Below are 13,049 nucleotides of genomic sequence, written 5' to 3' on the forward strand. Positions count from 1 at the left end.
ATGTGGCCATAGGGGCTGATGGACAAAGAATTACCTCCTAGAGCTAGGAGCCATGGATACCAGGGAGTTTTCCATAGAAAGCTGAACCAGGTACTTGCTCCATAATCAGGACAGGGATCTTCACAATCTCTGACCAGAAGGATTTGCTTACCACTGTGGAAACAATGACTGTCATGTTTCCTCTCTTCTTTTTTTGGTTCCAAATCTATCACCATTGGTAGAAAAAAAGAACTTTCTCTTAGACTGTAGGTGATATGACCCCAGGAGCCACACTTGGAGAGAACTGCCCATCACCAAGAGATCCTGGAATTTCAACTTGAAGATATAACTGGATGGGACTTTGGGTGCTCCTTCTCCCGTGGGAAAAATGAAAGAATTTTGTTTGGCAGGTCAAGTGTAGTTGGATATTTGGGTAGCTAAAAGGGCAGTCTGTGGAAGAGACTTCTTGTTATTTCTTCCCAATATCCATTCCTTTCTTCTCCTATTATGAGAGAGATTTTGAATTTTCAATAAATCCCAGTCTCCCTTGCATCTAGATGTGGCCGTGAGACTAAGTTTTGGCCAAAGGGTTATAAATGATAGTGTTGTACACAACTTTAGGCTTGCGTCCTTAAAGTGAAAGAGGTGTGCCCTGCTCTGCCTTTTTTTCTATCTTGTTTTAACTGTGGATGAGGTGGTGAGCTACCATGGACCATGAGAATCAGTGGAGCATACTAGAGATGGTGCAACAATAAGAGAAGGAGCCTGGGTCCCTGAATGACCTCATGGAGTAAATATCCTAAACTAGTATTGCACTATTTACTCCCAGACTGGTGCAGAGAGAGAAACAATTTCTGACTAATTCAAAACACTGTTCTTTTGGACCCCTGTTACATGCAGCTTAACCTGTATTCCAGTTTATATAGGTAAGATACCTTAAAGCACTTTGGCATGCTATCATTCCCAAATACATGGGAATTAAATTTTTTGGTATAAATTTATACTGAGAAACAAAAGTATCTAAAACTAAAAGTCTTATTTTAAAAGTTTAATTTATATTTGCCTTTGCTTTGTTGGTATAACAAATTTAAAAAAAATTAAAAGAGTTTAATTTATAGTAATGTCTTAATCAATTAGGAACTTATTTATAAACTGAAAAATGTTACATTTTAAAAAGTTTTTCATAGAAAACATTTATACATATTCTTTCAAACAGAAGTTTGAAAAAAATGTTTGTTTTTACTCCTTTTATAAATGGAAGCTTTATTTTCTCAAGTATTTTAATTGATTGCTTGGAAGGTATCTTTTCCAAACAGTTTTTAAAGCATGGAGGCCTTCAAATGCCATTTAAAAGCCCAAATGGTTTATATTAAATCTACAAATTTAGAGTTCTAAGTTTAGAGTTTTTTTAGAAAACTCCAAAGCTTATTTTTTTTCAAACAAACAGCATTAACATACATGTTAAGTATAAACTGTTAAATATGATATAGGATACATATAACTAATGAAGACATGAAAAGTTCCATGTCTTCATTAGTTATATGTATCCTATATCATTTTTCACTTTTCAATTTTGAAATTCACATTTTCACTTTTTAATTTTGAAATCTAAGTATCAACCTCTTCTGTTGTATCTTGAACAAACTGACATTGTTCCAATTGTATGTATAAAAGCAGCTGTTTGGCATTTGGTTGGATCAGCTTCACATGTTTGATTAAGAACTTTGGCAAATCTTTTAGATTCAGGTGAGAGCCCCTACAACTTCTCAGCTAGATTTTTCTTGAGGGTTTTGTTGTTTTATCATACAGTTAAAATAAGAAATCTATTGAATTTTGATTGACCTTCTCCCTTGCATGTCAAATTCACTCCTAAAAATGAACAAACAAAATAATGATTGGTTCACCAATTTTTATTTTGGAGGATCCATAATCCTTACAGGCACAGCAAATATGCTGAAGTGTGGATGGGTACTTTCTTGAATCCTTGACCTCTCCATTCACAAAGCAATGAAAAGACACAGTCTGACAGATGATTCAAACTAGACTTGAGACTTGCTTGGCCACAGATGGAGTACAAACTGGGGAGGGGGTCACCAATTCAAACATAGAAAGAAGATAATCAAAATGAGTCCTTGTGTCAAGGATTCCACTGTGTATAGAACAAGCCCCTAACTGAGTAATCATTTCTAGCCTCTAAGTCCACATAAGATGGTAAGCCAGGGCTGGCAGACAGGTACACAGCTCTGGAGAATTTGGAAATTTTGCATCAGTTATTGTGTAAATGTGATCCTAATTCCTAGCCAACTTCACAAAACAGAAGAAGCTATATCTCATTTCATCTGGTAAGACACATTCAACATTTTGCATTTATATTTAATCTTAGCTAGCATATTGATCTTTGCTTATCTAAAACTGTGTCTAGCATATCTGGTTGCAAAAACAGGGTGGCATGATTCCACAACTGAGTTATACAAATGACAGGCAGCCTACTGGAAGCCTACATTAAGGTTTTAAAGGGCCTCTTACCTTGGTGATTGGCATCGGGAGATACAGCAGTGAGAATCCTGTCTTGTTATCATAATTTTAGATGCAATCACTTTGAGTCAGTACGAAAACATACTTGCTGATCCATTTAAACACAAATGTAAACAAAATCAGCACAATTTTATACCCTTCTTTTTCTGTTTTACATAGCCATATCTCTTTCCAAGTCACACATAGATTTACCACATTTTACAAAGTTAGCTAGATATTTGTGAGATCTAAAAATCAAAACAATTGAACTCATTGACGTAGAGAGTAGAAAGATGGTTTCCAGAGGCTTGGAAGGGTAGTTGGAGGCTGGAGATGACTCATGGGTACAAAAATAAAATAGAATGAATAAGACCTACTATTTGATAGCACAACACGGTGACTACAGTCAATGATAAATTAATTGTACATTTTAAAATAAGAGTGTAATTGGATTATTTGTAACACAAAGGATAAATGCTTGAGGTGATAGACACCCATTCTCCATGATGTGATTATTTCACATTGCATGCTTGTATCAAAACATCTCATGTACCTCATAAATATATATACCTACTATGTACCCACAAAAATTAAAAATAAAATTTCTAAAAAGTTTGCTAGCGATTCCATTTATTAACCAATACCTCACTGATGAACATGTAAGTCATTCTAATTTCTTGTTATTATTAACAATGCTCCTGGTGAGCTCCCTTCTTTAATACTCATTTTCATATCAGGATTTGAGCGCTAGCTACAGAGACAGCCTCCATATACAGATGCAGATGTGGCACAGCACAACTCCAGGGGTTACCCTTCATCCCAGAGTGTCTGTAAATGGCAGGCTCTGGAGTCAGGTTGTGGACAACCTCCCCAGGCTGTATGTGATGGCCCTTGCTGCAGAATTCCAAATGTTCCTTGGAAGATTATCCCTGCCCCAGCTCCAGGGAAAAATCTCCACTCTCACCTTTCCAGCATTCTTCACTTGACTCTTCCAAGATTCCTAATGTCCAAGAAGGACACCACAATTAAATCAATTATTTGCCTCCCCTAAGACTAAGGTAGAATGCCTTATTAAGACCTTGTTTTGACATCATGTAAGAGCAATATCTGGGAGGTGGGTGCTGCCTAAGTGTTGGGGCAGTGTGATAAAGTTGAGTGCCAGCAATGTATTTTGGAGGTGAACCCAGGAAATACTGGCAAGAGAGTGGGGAGAGGAGATTGAGAAGTAAAGGAAGACAATAAAAATGTACTTTCAAGCATGTTGATACTGTGGGCAACTGGGGCTCAATCCCACCAAAGAAACTTGGTGGGACAGTGTAGGACAGGTTTCAGAGTCATTCCCTCTGAGAGGTGAGGAGCCTAGAGAAGTTATTCGTCAACTCCCCATGTCTTTGATTTATGGCTGCTTTCAGGGGCATTAACTCTTTGACACTTCTGCCCTGCCCTTCTTTGTGCCTGGGCCTGTCCCCAAAGCCAGAGAAAAGCTCTCAGACAGAGAGGTAGTTTTTTGGGCAAGTACCAACAGCATCTGCTTCAATGGTCATCCATGCCTGGATTTGAAAAATGTGTTGGCTGGTAAATTGTCTGTTTTTGTTTAAGAAAATTTAAGATGGGTTTATATCACTTTCAACCAAATAAATTCTTACATATACAGCAGACATATATTCCCTACCTATATACAATATAAATAGTGATATATGATCACCATGTATCACTATAAAATTATTGTGGGAAATAACAAGATAAATAAGATGCAAGACCTGTGTTAAAAATAATGATTGATATGATTAATACTAGTTACTTCTCATTAATAGTTCTTGTTTGAATTTAGTGGCCACCTACTATATAACAGACCCTATACTAATAATTTATGTTTTACGGTTACATTTATTAAGCCCCTAATTTGAGCCAAGATTTCTAATTACATTGTTTTGTTTAATCTTCACAACCTATGAATTAGTTATTACTATCCTTTTTATTCTCTCTGTAAAGGAAACTAAAGCTTACAGAAATTAAAAACTTGCAAGGTTACGAGTAAGTGGCAGAGCTGTGATTCAAACCATCACCACTACAGATGACAATGGGAGCAGGGAAAAATTAAAGTGGTTTGCTTAAGATCACATAACCAGAGATTTTAAATCATAGGGATGAAGTTATGGGGTATTGACTACTGGAGAAATATTGGCAGGCAAAATAATACACTTCCTACCCCCCACACTGATTCCCCTCCCCTCCCCTCTCCTTCCTTCCCCTCCCTTAACCCCTCCCCTCCCCTTCCCTTCCTTTGCTTTTCTTTTTTCCTTTTTTGAGATGGAGTCTCGCTGTAGCACCCAGGCTGGAGTGCAGTGGCATGATCTTGGCTCACTGCAACCTCCGCCTCCTGGGTTCAAGCGATTGTCCTGCCTCAGCCTCCCAAGTAGCTGGGATTACAGGTGCGTGCCACCATGCCTGGCTAATTTTTGTATTTTTAGTAGAGACAGTACCTTGGCCAGGCTGGACTTGAACTCCTGACCTCAGGTGATCTGCCCGCCTTGGCCTCCAAAAGTGCTGGCATTACAGGGGTAAGCCACTGCACCCAGCCAAAGATGTTTATGTCTAATCCCAGGAACCTGTGGATTTGCTGTGTCACTTGGGAAGGGACAAATAAGATCAGCTGACTTGAGATGGGGAGGTCACTCTGTATTAGCAGGGTGGATGCAGTGTATGCACAAGGGTCCTTATAAGTGAAAGGGGGAAGCAGGGGAGTCAGCTTTTTTGAAGATTTGAAGATGCTACCCTACCAACTTTGCCAACTCTGTAGATAGAGGAAGAGGCATGGGCCAAGGAATATAGATGGCTTCTATAAACTATGAAAGGCAGGGAAATATTTCCCAGAGGCTCCTGAAAGAACATACTTTCTGACACCTTGACTTTGGATCACTGAGACCATTTTTAATTTATGACTTCCAGAACTGTAATTATAAATTTGTATTGTTTTAAGACACTAAGGTTGTGATAATTTTTTACAGCACGAATAAGAAACTAATATATTGAAACTATTAAAAGAGGTCTGTGTGTAGAACTAGCCACTCTCAAGGTTCCAGAAAGAACGGTGATGTTGACATGATGAGATCACTTAGAAGGGTTCTACATCACCACTCAGATGCTAATAGGCTATTGCCTAAATGTACCATGGAGGAGAAGGAAGATACAGGAAAATTTCCAGTTAGAGGTGGGACTGCTTTAAGATGTCCTTCTATCTGGGTGAAAGCCTACCTCAATAAGCTCTGGTCTATTCTTGGGTGAGGACTTTTCTGGGGCTATTTTCACTCCTAATAATATAAAGAAATGCTTCTTGACAAATCACTGGATACATTTTATTTTTTCATATGCTTTCGGTGAATCTTAGACTTTTTAAAATCATTTTCCTTAGCCATAGAGTACAATAAAAATAAAAAGGAATCTCATGTTCTATTAATACTTAACTTAGGTCCCTTTGCTTTTGGAAACTAATATTATTCTTTAGTTTAAGCATAGACTAGCAAATAATATAATTATTCTACAAATCTGGAAGAAAATTAAGATGCTCACTTTTATTGTTTTAAGAAGTTGAATTATCTATGTATAGGGAGATTAAATTTATTTTGTCTTTGAAGAAAACACACATAGAAATTTATGTATGTAATCCATCTATATATTGGTGTATTTTAAAGTATTTGCTTTAATTGGCATATTGACTTATATATATATACCTATTTGAGGAAGAGTTTCGAATTGTGATTATTTTGGCATTTCCAAAGTGTAAGAATTATTTTTAGTCATAAGTCACACAACAATAAAATTTTCCCATAGTGCTGACGGCTTGTACTCTTGAGAGCTAATTCCGTTTCTGATGGAAGAGGTTGGCAGGCAGGTAGGTTTGATCCGACGGGACACCTATATAAAAATCAAGGATATCTCCATAGAATTTGTCTGGGGAAAAAAGACAATTTTTATTTTAAGGTCCAGGGTACAGGTGCAGGATATGCAGGTTTGTTACATAGGTAAATGTGTGCCATGGTGGTTTGCTGCACCTATCAACCCGTCACCTAGGTACTAAGCTTTTTTCCTGATGCTCGATGCTCTCCCCTCACCCCACCCTCCCCTGAGAGGCCCCATGTGTGTTGTTCCCCTCCTGTGTCCATGTGTTCTCATTGTTCAGCTGCCACTTATAAGTGAGAGAGAACATGTGGTGTTTGGTTTTCTGTTCCTGCGTTAGTTTGAGAATAATGGCTTCCAGCTTCATCCATGTCTTTGCAAAGGACATGCTCTCATTCCGTTTTATGGCTGCATAGTATTCCATGGTGTATATATACCACATTTTCTTTATCCAGTCTATCATTGATGGGCATTTGAGTTGATTCCATGTCTTTGCTATTGTGAATAGAGCTGCAGTGAACATATGCGTGCATGTATCTTTATAATAGAATTATTTCTATTCCTTTGGGTATATACCCCATGATGGGATTGCTGGGTCAAATGGTATTCCCAGTTCTAAATCTTTGAGGCATTACCACAGTGTCTTCTACAATGGATGAACTAATTTACACCCACACCAACAGTGTAAAAGTGTTCCTATTTCTCCACAACCTTACCAAAATCTGTTGTTTCTTTACTTTTTAATAACTGCCATTCTGACTGACATGAGATGGTATCTCATGTGATGTTGAGCTTTTTGTGTATGTATGTTTGTTGGCCACATAAATGTCTTCTTTTGAGAAGTGTCTGTTCATGTCCTCTGCCCACTTTTTAATGGGGTTGTTTATTTCTTGTAAATTTGCTTAAGCTCCTTGTAGATTCTGGATACTAGACCTTTGTCAGATGGATTGCAAAAATTTTTTTCCCATTCTGTAGATTGTTCACTCTGAGGATAGTTTCTTTTGCTGTGTAGAAGCTCTTTAGTTTAATTAGATCCCATTTGTCAATTTTTGCTCTTGTTGCAATTGTTTTTGGTGATTTCATAATAAAATCATTGCCCATACCTATGTCCTGAATGGTATTACCTAGATTTTCTTCTAGGGTTTTTATATTTTGGGGTTTTATATTTAAGTCTTTAATCTATCTTGAGTAAATTTTTGTATAAGGTGTAAGGAAGGGGTTCAGTTTCAATTTTCTACATATGGCTAGCCAGTTCTCCCAGCACCATTTATTAAATAGGGTATCCTCTCCCCAGTGTTTTTGTAAGGTTTGTCAAAGATCACATGGTTGGAGATGTGCGGTTTTATTTCTGCGTTCTCTATTCTGTTACATTGGTCTATGTGCCTGTTTTTGTACCAGTACCATGTTGTTTTGGTTACTGTAGCCTTGAAAATCAAGACAGTTATTTGGCTTCTTTGTCTTAATATTCCAGCCAGGTCTCATCAAGATAACAGTTACCTTTTTACCAAGTAAAAAGTTTTTATTTGCTCATGCTGAGCAGCACAGAGAGGAATGGGAAGTGAGAACTGGAAAAAGAGACTTCAGGATAGATAACCTCTCCAAATTCATCTTGATTGGGCAAACTGATTAATAATACACGTTTTATATCTGCCGTAAACGTTTCCCCAGGAATGAGCTGTCTTGGACTCACTTGCTTCTAAAAGGCCAGTATAAACAGTGGTACTTGACCACATTCCTCCTCTACTCATAAGTTAACTGTTAACAACATTCCCCAGAAACCGATTCTCCCCCCTGCATTTGCACATTCTAGGCTATTTCATGTCAGAATACAATTGAAGTTCAAATTTTATTTCGTCCTGAATATTTTGGGATTTTTTTTTTGGTATTTTTTTGTTGAATCACAAGACTGCTGTTTTCTTGATGGGCAGAAGACTATTTTTGTTGTTTACTGTTTGGTTTGTTTTGGGGGTGGAGACATTTTAAATTAAAGCAATTTAGCTTCCTGTGCCTCTCATTCCATCGCTATTTCATTTTCTAATAGAATTACTTGTTTAAGCCTCTGAATGCATCCTGATGATGGCTTTTGTGAGCTATTACTTGATGGGGGCAAAAATATTTCAAATTTTGGAGACAGACATTCATGAAGTGCTGAAAAATTCCATTTGAGAAGCCAAAGCAGCTTTAATGGCAAACTATGCCGACATAACTACAGAAGAAGTTGAAATCTTTACAGGTAAGAGATGAAGGGGCTTTGTTTTGGAGTTTTAAATTTGCTGTCTGTGTTGAAAGAGTGCTATAGATAAAAGATGGTATAGATTGGCCTCCTATGTATTTTCCTAAATGTATATAAATAATAGCACCAGTTTTTCTTTCATCCAATGAGAATAAATAAAAGATAAGTCCCGATACTAGCAGGAGACAGAAAGACAACAGCAAGAGAATGCAAAGGAGTAAGAGAGTTATAGGTGAAGGGAAAATCACAGAGCAGGGCATATCTCTAAACAATTTTTTGAGGGCCAGGAGAGAAGTCTTATTTTTAGTTTAGTTTAGTTTTAAAAAATGTTTTAAATGATGCTAATCATTTAAATTTTTTAAAGTAACATGAAACTTTATGTACATGAGCCGTAACTCCTTCATCCTGGAAACCCAGACCCTGCTTGTATTTTTAAGATGGCATCTCAATAGTATATGCAGCTTCTCTCTTATTTTGAATTTTTGATCATTTGTCTCTTCCATAACAAATTCTGTGTACCTTTTCCCTTTAGTAGGTGGTCTCGGCAGTGGTATTTCTACCTAGTTTCCCAACATACTGGGGTAAGTGGCAAAGCCAGACTAGCCAGACTCCCCAGGACTCCTGACAGAACTGTAATGTCCACAAGTTTCTCTGGAATTCAGCTAGAACTTACCTAGAGAATTTTGTGATTCAAAAACAAAAAGTTACCATAGGTTTCTACTAAACTTCAGAGAATTCTAGCATATTTTGTTGTCAACTGAGAACCATTAGGGTTTACAAAAACAGTCAGCATAATTTAAGGTAGTGGCTGTGGAAGACCCTCAGGAGGTTCCTGGAAAACACCAGGTTAGACTGTCAGAGACCTCCAGCACTGCCATGGAATTTTCCTTCTCCTGGCAACATAGGAGTTTAATAAGTAATAACTGCTATTTCCAAGTATGGCATGCTCAGATCTATTTTCCCTACTTAAAATAGGCTGCATGTTCTTGCTTATGGAGGTGAATGTGATGCCTACAAACTTCCCAACAAAATGATCCTATTTGTTTAGAAATCTTTCTCATTTGCTTGTAACATTTCGGTTAAAGAATTGGGAGAACCTTGGATTCCAGGGGCCCACATAAGGTCAGAGTTTTGGGACTGGATATCTCCACGACCTGTGGTTTCTGCCCTGAGGAAAGGAACATGGATCTGACTCCTGTCTCCCTCGGTGCAGAGCCTGCTGGTGCTCACAGAGGCCTGGCTGAATGGTGGGCATGCATTTTGTCATCTCCTCCCCTGTCCCAGTGAGCCACTCCAGCTGTGAGCCAGGGCAGTTGAAGGAACCTAGCCTCAGGCAGTCAGGCAGCTGTCAAAGGTCTTGTTTAATAGAGAATTAAGGGAGGTGAAACCGTTTGACCACTCTCTTTGATGTTCTGCGATTTTTATCTCATAATAGAATTAAAATACCAGCTATCCTGAGGAATGGAGATAGCCCTTATTTTGCAGTCCCGAAAACAGTCAATAAGCCTATTTTTCTTTTATTCTTATAACAAATTATTTTCTCTTAACCAAATGGGAGTTAAGGCAAACTGTGAATTTAAATGATGAGTTTAGACATGACTTCAAATGCCATGAGCTTCTCATTTGTTGAGATGGCTTTGACATTGCCAGGCTGTCTCAAATATGACCACAGGCAGCCAAGGGAACTTTTGTGCAAACCTCATGAACAATTGAGAGACTTTGGTTATAGCGTTCATTTTTCTTTTTCTGTTTTGTGACGTTGCATTCTTTTTTCCTTTTTATATCATTGAAAATAAAAACTGAACTTAAAGGCCATGAGCACAGAAGGGATAGATTTCTTTACGTCATCATTATGTGTGTGTTAATATGTTTAGACAAAAGTAACCCCAAATTCACAATTTAGAGAAACAAGGCTTTGTTAAATTTTGTGCTGTGCCTAAGGCAGCAAATACCAATATGTGTAAATTAAAATTAGATGCAGTAATCGGGATTGGCTCATCCAACAGTAACAGAAAGGATTATTTAAGCTTGACTATGTACTAAATAGCAATTTTTTTCATTTTTCTTTTTCCCATAAATAGGTGTTATGAATGGTTATAGCTGAACACACAAAAAAAGCCTTTTTAAAATTCAGCAATGTATGATTATTAATTTTCCATATCATTGAATATACTTTCACACTACAGTTCTTAAAGATTGGAAAGCATTTTATCATTTCATTTTACTCAGTAAATTCCTTGTACTGTTAAGACACTTACATTAGTTCCAATTTTTCACTCACAAATAATGCTTCAGTGATATACTTCTATCCTTCTCACTTTTCTGGTCATTTCCTTAGGAGAAATTCCTGGGTGTAAAGTGGCTGAATCGTATGTTTAAGATCATATGATCTTAAATGCTGTGTATGCTGCTGGGGCTGTCATAACAAAATATTATCAACAACAATGCACCAAAAGTGCATGTTCCAGAGTAGTCATATTGAGCATTTGTCTCCTACTGTCCATCAGATTACAGGTCAATTGCTCCCAGAATTCCTACTAGACAGATACTCTGTATTTTCTATACTTTATTGGGGATTCCTCAAACTATCATATTCCTGAATTTTGTGAGCAAGGCAGTGTCAGCGCCATTTTCAGGACTTTGGAAATACCTTCAGAATATGGGAAGGGAAGAGCTAATGTTTACTAAATAATTTTGTTTTCTTATATATACTTGGGTTCACAACCATATTTAAAATATGTATGCAACACCTAATAAATTCTTGCTAAATACATAATAAAAAAATATACATATAGGTATATATGTGGCCCTCTCAACATATATTTGGTGTACTGTTTGTTACTCCACTATATGTGTACCTCTCTGGTATCCAGGACACAGACTTATATGTAAAACATTGGAACTTCATTAGACAAATAGCAATTCTATATTAAAATGGCATGTGTTAAAATACTATGTTAAAATGCTTGCCCTATATTTTTGGAACTCCTAGCTCAACAAAAGGGTATTCAGACCAAAATATTATATATAGCGCTTTATTTTTCTTCTTCAGAAAATAAGAATATTATTTCAAAGAATACTTATAGAATATTATAGTATAAATGCAGTTTCAAACCCATTTTATTGATTCTCTGAACCATTCTATGAGGTATGGGCAAATCTCACATCTAGATTTTCTAGGAGAAAGTTATCAACTTGAATTCACTTCTTCTGGTCCTAGGCTCTGAGCTCTGTTATCTCACAATGCTCTGTCAACACTGCTAAGGGCAAGAAATTATTTAAGGTGATAGATTATAGACTGTTTCACTTTCTTAATATATGATTTCTTATACTTTAGTATATGATTAGTAGAGGCTGTTTGGAGACCTTATAGGAAAATATGTGTTTATTTGGGACAAAGTGAAATAAAGAGAAATGACATGGACAGATAGTCCACTCCTGATATTCCTGGTATCCCACAAGGAGATACACAGAGGAGACAAGGCCAGGCAAAATGTTTGTGCTTGTTACCATGAGGCTTTGTGTCTGTGTATTCCTGTGAACCAGGTTGCACTTTGGCAACAATCCCTTGTGCTTACATTAATCCAGTGTGAGTGGCCAACCGAGGCAGGACACTCCTTTTCCTTCCCCTCTGAGCTCATATTCGCTGGCTTAAGAGTGATATTAAAAGACTAGACAGGCCTAGTCTAAGCAAGCTGCCCCAGGCCTTCTCAGGAAAGAGCAATGCTGAGTCGAAGCAGACTCTGGCTGGTGTTACTTTCTCAATCCAAGGAAGTAAAGTCCAGAGAAAGAAAACTCAAGGGAGAGTACACGCATACCTCACTTTACTGCGTTGTTGCTTTATTGTACTTCACAGATAATTGTGTTTTTTATACATTGAAGGTTTGTGGCAACCCACGGAGCAAGTCTGTTAGCAGCATTTTTCCAACAGCGTGTACTCAGTTACTGTTTCTGTGTTATATTTTAATTCTCACAAGATTTCAAACTTTTTCATTATCATTATATCTATTATGGTGATGTGTGATCAGTGATCTTTGATGTTACTGTTGTAACGGTTTTGGGGTGCCACCAACCATGACCAAATAAGACAATGACCTTACTTGATGGTGCTGTATGTGTTCTGACTGTTCTACTGACCATCCATTTCCCTATCTCTCACCCTCTCCTCGGGCCGCTCTATTCCTTGAAACACAACAATATTGAAATTAGGCCAATTAATAACCTCACAAAGACCCCTAAGCATCCAAGTCAAAGGAAGAGTGTCACATCTCTCACTTTAAGTCAAAAGCTAGAAAGGATTTTAGTGAGGAAGCCATGTTGAAAGCTGAGACAGGCTGAAAGCTAGGCCTCTTGCACCAAACAGCCAAGTCATGAATGCAAAGGATAAGTTCTTAAAGGAAATGAAAAGCGCTACTCCATTGAATAC

The 13,049-nt window shown here is 37.5% G+C and overlaps 1 long non-coding RNA gene across 7 annotated transcripts in view; it reads left to right on the top strand.

Moving 5' to 3' along the window:
• Nucleotides 1–5,641: 5,641 nt before the first annotated feature.
• Nucleotides 5,642–13,049, top strand: part of LOC105473630 (uncharacterized) — a 104,026-nt gene continuing 96,618 nt past the window's right edge. For 5 of the 7 annotated variants that reach the window (XR_982360.3, XR_982359.3, XR_982361.3 and 2 more), the window contains exons 1-2: nt 5,648–5,704; nt 8,432–8,623. This is a non-coding gene — a long non-coding RNA (uncharacterized lncRNA). The other 2 variants (XR_011625833.1, XR_003016241.2) reach the window with 2 other exon arrangements.

The sequence above is a fragment of the Macaca nemestrina genome, chromosome 7, assembly GCF_043159975.1.
Source record: "Macaca nemestrina isolate mMacNem1 chromosome 7, mMacNem.hap1, whole genome shotgun sequence".
NCBI lineage: Eukaryota > Metazoa > Chordata > Mammalia > Primates > Cercopithecidae > Macaca > Macaca nemestrina.